This window comes from Aphelocoma coerulescens, chromosome 12 (assembly GCF_041296385.1).
Source record: "Aphelocoma coerulescens isolate FSJ_1873_10779 chromosome 12, UR_Acoe_1.0, whole genome shotgun sequence".
Classification (NCBI taxonomy): Eukaryota; Metazoa; Chordata; class Aves; order Passeriformes; family Corvidae; genus Aphelocoma; species Aphelocoma coerulescens.
In genome coordinates, this window is record NC_091026.1 from 19,049,981 (window position 1) to 19,059,896 (window position 9,916).

General features: G+C 45.9%; 1 long non-coding RNA gene across 1 annotated transcript; it reads right to left on the minus strand.

The window, feature by feature from the left end:
• Positions 1-398: 398 nt before the first annotated feature.
• LOC138117525 (uncharacterized) lies at positions 399-8,138 on the minus strand. The gene is made up of 3 exons (XR_011154688.1): positions 8,084-8,138; positions 7,395-7,809; positions 399-1,596 (listed from the first exon to the last, which is right to left on the minus strand). It is a non-coding gene; the product is annotated as an uncharacterized lncRNA (long non-coding RNA).
• Positions 8,139-9,916: the final 1,778 nt, after the last annotated feature.

Genomic DNA, 9,916 nt, shown 5'->3' on the forward strand with positions numbered 1-9,916 from the left:
ACTGTCCCAGGGTGCTCCAAGCTCCATCCAGCCTGGCCTTGGACACTTCCAGGGATCCAGGGGAAGCCACAGGGAAGAATTCTTCCCTAATAAACTCCATTTTTCATGGGACAGAGCTGGGCTGGAGCCCAGCTCGGGAGGAGCCCAGGGTGGAGATCCAGCATCCCCAGGAGCCTGAGTGCCACAAAGAGTCAGCCTGGCTGTGTGTGAGGCTGGGCACAAGAAAATGACCCAAGGTATTTCAGCTTCTTCAACAAAGCCCTCCCAGAGAAAGAAATAACCCCAAACAGAACAAAACCAACTCTTCCTCCCCAAACCCCAAAATAAAGCAGCCACAGGGCTAAAATCTTCATGTTATCTTTTATAACCTACAATAATTATATTTATTAGTGGCTTGTTTTAAGCATCTTTAGACACACTAGGAAAACATTTTCTTTTCAAACTGAAAAAAACACATAATTTTAGATTACTTGTATTTATGAGTGATGTGATGTGCCAGCAGGAGACAGGATATGCCAGCCCAGGAGATCTTTTCCCTCTTCTGTTTCCCTTTCAGTGTTCCTGTGTTCCTACTTAAGACCCTGCTATAATAAAAGTAGCGCTCATAATATGCAATAAACTTTTCCAGATTACTTTAATAGTGCCAAAAAAGATGCCTAATGAATAATCATAATAAAATATATGTAAAGGGGATCACAAATCTCACTGATGCAGAACAGGAGGAATTTATTATCAAAGTGTTGCTAATGACTTTCTGCCTGCCCCTTTGAAAATGGCTCTGAGCTTAGCACTATCCCTTGGAAATCCAATTGATAAATCCACAAGCAGCATGAAATTCCAGTAGGAGATGAGGCACTTTTATTCCAGTGCATTACAGCACGTTAATGCTGTTTGTTAGAACATGAACTGCAGGAAACACCACTCCGAAATACAAACAAGGAGTGACCTCAGAGTGTGGGCTTGGAAAGTTCCGGGGTTCAAAGCCACAGCTCAGCTCCCAGAAAGCTCAGGTTAGGAAACAAATCCAGATGAAATTCCTAACGCAATCCAAGTGCTGCCCCTGGGAGCAGAGCATCCCTTCCCTGTGCTGGGAATCGCTCGCTGCAGGAGCTGCAGGGGCAGGAATGGCACTGCCAAGCACAGCCCTGTGCAGGGAGCAGGTGCTGCAGGCCTGGCAGCAGGGCTGTGTTGTGCAGCAGCTGCTGATCAGGGAGAATTTTTCCTGGGAGCTGTCTCCGAAGCCTTTCCCCAAGTGCCTGCCCCTCGTGACTGCCTCTGCTCCCGTTTCCCTCTGAGTGCTCCTCCCCAGCACACCCAAGTGATCTGCTCTGCCTGGAGGGGAGAGAAAGTTGCTGAATTCCTAAATATTGCCATAAACACTCGCTGGCTGGTAGCAGGACTCTGGGAATTACTGGAAGTCTCCTTGTTTCGTGTGCCCATAGCTCTGCTGAATACTTCTGCTCGGTGCAGCTGGAAAAGGTTCCTTGTGCCACCCTGCATTGCCAGGACAGATTTGGCTGCCTCATGTCAAGAGCTGCTCATTCCCTTTTTCCCTTCTCTTTTTTTTAGAGGAAACCAACCAATATTCTCAGAGAGCTGGAAGAGGAAACAATAGAGGTTTATGAGTGAGAAAAGAATGGGGAGCTCAGAAGTCCAGAGAATCCCACAATGGTTTGGGTGGGAAGGGACCTAAAAAATAATCCAGTGCCACCCCCTGCCATGGGCAGGGACACCTTCCACTATCCCAGGCTGTTCCAAGCTCCAGTGTCCAGCCTGGCCTTGGGCACTGCCAGGGATCCAGGGGCAGCCCCAGCTGCTCTGGGCACCCTGTGCCAGGGCCTTCCTGCCCTCCCAGGGAAGAATTCCTTCCCAATATCCCATCTAAACGTGCCCTCATGTCACTCTGTCATGCCCCTTGTCCTTCCCATGCTGGGGACCCCAGAATGAAATGGTGCCTCTTTGGAAAAAAAAGCAAAAATCCAAAAATCCTTAATTACCAATCAGAGTAATTACCTCCAAAAAAAAGAAAAAATTAATTAACTGCCACTCCTGTAGGTCCCAGGGAAAGGGAGGTTGTCAAGCCCAGCCCAGCTCCTGAGACTGGAAGTGAAGGATCAGCTGCCTGGAACGGCAGCACCGGGAAGGCTCCGGAGCCGCGGACGCAGCTTCCGTGGGAAACCTCACATCTCACTCAGCTGCAGCTTCCTCAAAATATTAAAAGGCAAATGCAAGTGACCTCTGCTGAACACAAACTTCTTCAATAACCAAGGAATCCCCCCCTCCATAGCTCACTTTTAATTGCAATTTAATGTTTTTTTTAATAATTGTGTTAAGTGCCTGATAAAGAGGAAACAGCAGGTTCACCATCTAGGATGACTGAATTGCTGGAATGACAGAAAGAGGAAAAGAAGGGAGGAAATATCAAGAATTGGCTGATTTGGGATCAATGCTCAAAAACCAATATGGATCCATAAGTGCTGTCTGGCTATCTCCATAGCTGTATGATTTATCTCCATGATCAGGGTGTTGATTTATAAGAAAGCAGGTTAAAGCTGCTGTGTTCCTAAATAAACATTTTCATCTCGTCCTTAGCCCTGGACTTCTTTCCCCTTTCCTTCTGAGCTCCAAGATCCCAGACTGGGTAAAACATCATTGTGACTTGAGAGATAAAGAAGCAAAATCTGCAACAGGAACTGGCACAGAGCAGCTGTGGCTGCCCCTGGATCCCTGGCAGTGTCCAAGGCCAGGTTGGACAGGGCTTGGAGCAGCCTGGGACAGTGGAAGATGTCCTTGTCATGGCAGGAACTGGATGATTTTTAAGGTTCTTCCCACCCAAACCATTCTCTAAGTCCATGAGCTGAGTACAAACCCAACATTCCTATTCCAGTTTGATGGCAAAAGACCAATTCTTGTGTTTTCCATTTTGGTATTTCCTCCATCTCCAGGAATCCAGTGATGAGGATGAAGAACAAACACTGCTGCAGAGGCTGATACCTCTCAGATACCAACTCTGCTGTATTTGGTATTCCTGCACTGTAGCCTGGGAAGAGTTTAGTCCATTATTAAACATAATTCCAGCTCTCTCATGCCAGGCTTAACACAGCTGATTCTGTCTTTGAAAGTCAGGGCCCAAGACAAGCAGATGAATGTCTCACTGCTTAAAATCAGACATCTAAATCCACCTTACACATCCAAAGAAGCCAGAGAAGTTCTCAAAATGCTGAGAACCTGTAACATCCACAGCCTCAGTGAGACCAGGTGATACCCAGCATCCTTAGAAACAAAGAACTCTGATTAGTACCAAAAGAGTTGTGAAATGCCTGGTGCCCAGGCCTGAATGTCTTCCTCAAAGAACTCTGTATTTCATCCCCTGAAATGATTTCATTTCCTGGAATAGCTATGTTTATTACTTTAATAAACTGAATTAGGAAATATGGTTATTGGTTTCCCAACTAGGCTGAATTAAGTTTCATTAAAAAATAAAATCCAGGATTCCAGTTTATACTTGGTATAAATGCACTTAAAATGTTACAACAGCCATACTCCTTTTCCTTTTTCTTTTTATAGGTAGATTTAAAAAAAAATCCTTCCTGTATTAAACACAGAGCTATTCTCAACATTTCAAATTGACTGAAATATCATAAATAAGAATTTTAATTAAAACACCTAGTATATAGTATTTCTTATTATGTGTAATATTTTTTTCTCCTTGCTGTAGACCACAGAATAAGATCTGTAAAATACCCTTATCAAACCAGCAGGGCGATGCTCCAAAGATGTCACCTGGTCTGGTGGTGGTGGCCACAACCCCTTCTCTGGAGGTAGGGCAGTGGCAGGGATGTGGCTGCAACATCCCAGCAAAGGAAAAACCAGGGAGGACCAGGATTGAGGCAGTACCACACCCTGAGCAGGAATAACCCAGCCTGACACATCCAACCCTGGGACCATCCCTCCTCACCTGCAGAGCAGCTGAGTTGGTGGAGCAAAGCTTTTTTGGTGGAAATCTCACAATCAGAGAGAGTTTCTCCATGAACTGCAGCCCCCCTATGATGTGGCTTTGCTCCCACTGAACTTAGAAAGGCAAAGTTCCTGCTCTGTGAAGAGCTCTCAGCTCCTCACCTCCCTCACAGGCAATTCCAGCTGCATTTATTAATGAAGAATCACTGAAGCACGAGCTAAGTCTTTTAGCTACACTTTTGTCCCAGCAAATAGCTGTTTAATTGTCTGAATGAAAAAAAAAAAAATGGGGTGGATACTGTCCCAAAGATGAAACCCCATCAGTTCCCATCACAGAAGGAATTAAAACTGTTTATTTCCACACAGGAGCCTGTTCAGTGTATTTAAAAAGCCACAGAGCTGCTTTGGACTGTGGGTGGGTTATTGTGGACTAATTTCCACTTTCAAATGACAGATTATCTCCCGCAAAAACGACTGTGGAGCTGAGCTGAAGAGGTTCCCTGAGCTGAAAAAGTTCCCTGAGCTGAAAAGGTTTGGTTACCTCTAAATAGCATGGCACATCCACTCGTGTTCGACTCGTGTCATGAAAATTATTGTCTGCGAGGCAGAGGGAAGTTCTGCAAACTTTTTTTCCACATTCATAATTAAATCACTGCTCTTTCCACTTGCCTAATTTCAATATTGCAGGGTTCTAATATGGGAAAAGAGAGAAAGCATTAAAAGCACTTTGTGTGACAGAAGTTAACAAAAGAAGAAATCCTGAAAAGCTTTGAGGGCTTTAATCAGTCAGTAAACGACCAAATCCAGACGAAGTGCTTAGCACTGGGAAGTCAGGCTGTGCCAAAGCCTTGTCTGCAAATGTTGAAGGCTTAATGACACAACCATTTAATTCTTTGTTGAATTCTTTGTCTTCTCGAAGCCTGTTGTCTTTCCAGCCCTGTGGAAGGGGACACACAATGCAGCTTTAGCTAAGCCACCTTCCTGCCAGCCAGGAGAGCCAGCCCACTGGAATCAGGCACGGGATTTCTGCCAGAATGCACTTTCACACAGCAGCACGGAGGAAAATTGGTGTTGCTTATATTTTATAATAAATCTCAGGATCGTCCTGCACCCCAATCCGGCCTGAAGCGCAGTCTTTCCTCTGGCGGTTTATCAATAGTTAAAAAGGGTAATTTATAAATCCAAAGTTAACAATCTGTTAGAGAGTGTAGGTTCAGAAATCACAGTGTCTTAATATGCAGATTTTCCTGAGTCTTTGAGTGTCTGCATGGAACAGCTCAATCCACATTCCCAGGTCATGGGACAAGCAGAAACGCAGTAAATCCCAAGGAAATGAGAAGGCGTTCGAGAACAAAATGCTTTTTTGAGGGATGCTTCACATGGGGCCATCCCATGTGAGGTTGTTTCCTCCTCCTGGAGGAGGGCAGGACAAAAACCCTGCTTCTGGACTGGGGACAGGCATTTCTGCCTCTTGCCTGTTGCTGCCACTGCTCTGTGCCTTTGCAGGTCTCATTCCTGGAAGGGCATTAACTGAAGTGATCCATAATGCTGAGAGGAGCAGCAATGAGGGCTCAAATTCCAGTCTCAGGTTTTGGTTTCACATCTGTTTTTCATGGCAGCAACAAGAGAACAGAGCAGGCACCACCGGGCAAGAAAGGAACAGTAAATTATGAATTAAACCAGAAATAAACCAGGATTGCACTCTTGCCTCAAACCACCATTAATCTTCATGAAGGTAACGAGTCAGTGGAACGTGGAATACTGGCCACTGTGGCTGTTTTACAAACAACTCAAGCTCTGTTAGAGACAATTCAGCTACACTCTCCCCACATCCTCACTGCAGACATTCCCTACAGAAAGTGTATCCTCATCTAATCTGCTGGAAAACCCTGCTAAAATCAACAGGAATTTGGCATAAGGAAATACTACAGCATCTCACATCATCACGTTTAGATGGGATATTGGGAAGAAATTCTTCCCTGGGAGGGTGGGGAGGCCCTGGCACAGGGTGCCCAGAGCAGCTGGGGCTGCCCCTGGATCCCTGGCAGTGCCCAAGGCCAGGCTGGACATTGGGGCTTGGAGCAGCCTGGGACAGTGGGAGGTGTCCCTGCCCACGACAGGGGTGGCACTGGAAGAGATTCAAGGTCCCTCCCCACCCAAACCATTCTGGGATTCTGCACAGAGCTGGGATAAATGGTAAGTTGCAATAAACGCTTTGAGTACAGCTGATTATCAGCTCCACACAAACAGAAGAGTAATTCAATGGGCCAAGATGCAGCTCTCAGAAGCAAAGTCAAGATCCCAGGTGTTAGAAAGCAAACTGAGACAGAACTGCCAAGTTTTGTATTTCCCATGGCTTGGAGAAGCAGAACTGCTGATGATCTGATGTGTTTCACAAGACTTGCTGTGAGCAGCACGGCACAGAGAGTCGGGCAAACGTTGTAATGAGGAGATGTAGGATGTAAAAATAATTAGTCAGGGTTTATGGAGCCTTCCAGCGAAACACAGGGAGCTGTGAAGTTATCAAAGGCTCTGTACAGGGTATGATAACAGGAGAATGCGGCGTGGCAGATTCAGAGAGAGAAGTGCAGGCCCTCGTAGCACAACTAATACAACTTCATCACAGTTCCTCTTGGGATTAGTCATTGTGAGCACAGCAAAGCATGGATAAAACAGCCTGTTTGCACTGTATCAGCTACTGCTTTATTGATCCTACAAACTGCTCCTCCATTCCTGTTCTTAGCACATTTTGAAACAAAGAATTCTTGAAAGCCATTGATGGCACTCAGACACAGGTTCCTCTTCAAACAAGTGGGCTTTGAACACCAAACTCACAGAAGCAGCTTTGAAAATGCCCACCTTTATCTTTCCCTTCCCTCAGCATTGAAAATATTCTCCCACACTGCCAGCGACTTTCCTCAGCTGAGATCAGAGAATTCTACACGCTGGGGAGGACTTTTGGAGTCACCTAAACCACAACAGCCACCAGGAGCTGGTGCATTGTGTCACCTCCAGGTAATGCAGTCACAGAGCACACAGCAGCACCTGCAGAAAGCTTTGGAGCACACAGCCATCCCAGGGGAAGGTGCAGACTAATTAAAACCGGTGCTACAAAAAGATGCTGCTGTTCTAACAGGTGTTAATGTGAGCTGGTGCACAGGAGAGCAATAAAAGAAATGTCAAAGGAAGCGAGAAATCGTGGAGGAGCCTGAACTGAGGGAGGCACAAACAAGAGTCTGGGGAAGCAGGGCACAGACTGTGGAAAACAGAGCTCTGTAAAAAATGTAAATATGGGGGAAGGAAGGTGCAGATGAGTCTCTGCCATGGGCCAAGGCCTGATCAGTGCTCTTGGAGGCAGATGCTCATAGCAGAATGGGTGACACTGCCAAATGTGACATTTGATTCATGTATCATCATAATTTAGGACATGGACTCACCTGTGTGCATCAGCAGTCCGAGATAACCATTTCTCCAAGATCCCTGTAGCTGTGCTGGAATAGGAAAGAGGAGACTTAGATCTCCAGCTCCTTCTGCAAGCCCCAACTCCTCCGTGCTGCTGGTCAGCTCTGCAGCTGTGTCCACCTGTATGAGAGAGGTGCCCTGGAGAGCACCATGGACACCTTGGGAGAAAGGATTTGTCTCCTTGTGCCTGTCCCCTCTGGCTCTGAGATCACCAGGGCTTCATTCCCAGCTCCCAGCCATGATGACAAAGAGCAGAGCTGGATCTTTGGTGAGACACAAATTCACCTGGGTTCCACCAGCGTCCTCAAACTGCAGCCTAAGGAGAATCCAACCCTCCTCATAAAGGAACAAAGGATTGGGAGTGCAGTTTCCCTTCCTGTGTTCAGCCTCCTGGAAAAAGGAAAAAAAAATTAAAATCCCAAGTGCTTGAGACTGGGCAACAAGAAGTGCCTCTGAAAGCTCTGTGAGAAATCCTTCCCCATCTGGTCGGTCTTCAGCTAATTAACTGACATGGTTACAAACGAGCAGCAGCTAATTGGAGCTCTCTGTTCTGCCTTTCCCTGGCAGGAATGAGATGGATTCCAGATGACCAACGGCTCAACATTTTCCAAGTAATCTCCATTCAATGCTGGGCCAGCCTCCCAACAATTGTCCACATCCTCACCTTGGACTGTGATTCCAAAGAGCATCACTGGAACCTGGAAGCTGTTATGGGCAAGCATCAGGCAGATGAGTGCAGGCTCCAGTTCCAATGATATTTTGGAAAACCAGGCACCTGCAGGCAATCAGGGGCCAGCTGAGTCCCAGCCACGCCTTTTCCCTGCAGCCAAGGGAACTCTCCCAGCCAGCCCATGGAACCTGGGGGCACACACAGCTCATGCCTGGTGCACTTTGCAGGAGAATTGCAATGTGGAAGAGCTGTTTCTATTTGTCTCCAGCAGCTGATGGGTGCCAGATCTCCAAATGTGAGGTCCTAAAAAGGAAAAAAAAAAAAGCACCATGTTTTCCTGCTCCATCCTCTGCTAGCATTCCTTCCCTAAGCTCCCAGCCTCTTTTCCAGTGACATTATTCACCCCCAAACACGAGGAACAGCTTTATAACAGCAAGAAATCCCTTAAATACTCTCCATATCACAGAACCACAGAATGCTTGGGGTTGGAAGATCATCTAATTCCAACTCCCTGCCAGGAACAGGGACACCTTCCACTACACCAGGTCCAGCCTTCAACACTTCTCCCAATGGACAGAACCAGTGGGATAGATTAAAATCTAATCACTGGGACCAGTGATGTCCCTGTCCTGTTGTGGGCGTTGCCCACAGATGGTTTAAACACCAAAAATACAAACAAGCAATCAAAACTCCCCTCCCCAAACACCCAGCTGAGCAAAATTATTTGCAAAACCACTTGGAGTAACTGGAGCACCCCAACACTCCAAAGATCAGGCCAGATGTTGTGCTCAGGCTGGACTGGCAATAACATTCCCCAGGATCTCCCTGAAAACCAGGGATGAGCATTTTGTCCATGTGAATATATGATAGAGACAGTCCTTTAAAATAAGAGCACATCCAGGGATGGATGCCAGGCCCAGTTGTTTTCATGTTTTGCTCTTCATTGCAATAAGGTGAAGCAGGGTTAAGACCACTGAGATTTTTAGTTGGGCTGCAGTGAACCCAAAATCTGTGAGGAGACCGATTCCTAATGAAGGTTTTCCCCATTTCTCTGCAATATGAATTTTTAAAAATTCTCCTGGCCTTTACAGTTGTCTGGTCTTTAGTGGATGCTAAAAAACCCCACAGATTTCCAGTCCCAAACCAGGGTAAGTTCAAGGATTTGGTTTTTTTTTTTCTATTTTCATCTTAAATTATTAAATTCTAGCAAAATTACATTAAAAGCTGGATTAACTACGAGGAGTTCTAAGTTTCTGAGTTTGATGTCTGTGTTTATCAAGTTTGGAAATAAGAAAATATAAATAAAACATCTCCATGGAATGCAAATTGACTTCTGTGTCTCGAATCCAAGAAATGCAGCTGTGGAATACAAATCATCTTCTAGCTAGAAACATCATTTAATATTTATTACTGCACACTTGGCTCTGTGGATGCAGGGAGGGTGTCCCCTGCTTCTTATCTGTGACCTTCTGGGGTCCTGACCTCACAATGTGCCACCACTAAACGGTGCTGGAGCAATATTTATTTTACCTCATTTAAAACTACGTCTGTCTGGGCGTTTCCCACTCTCGGACTTTTAGAAACACCAACATAAAGTTCTTTTTTTTTTTATTGTAAGACAGTTGGGAAAGCAGATGAAGGATATTCTTTCACAGTGAAAATGGGAGAACAATCCAACTGGAAGAAATCTCATGAGGGAGGGCAGAGAGGTGCTGGAATTGCCTCAGCAGAGGCTGCCTGGAGGTTCTGGCTTCCCAAAGGGCTGCAGTCATCAAGAGCTTTCCAAGAACTTCCAGGAGAAGCAAATTACTCATTTTGATAAAAAAA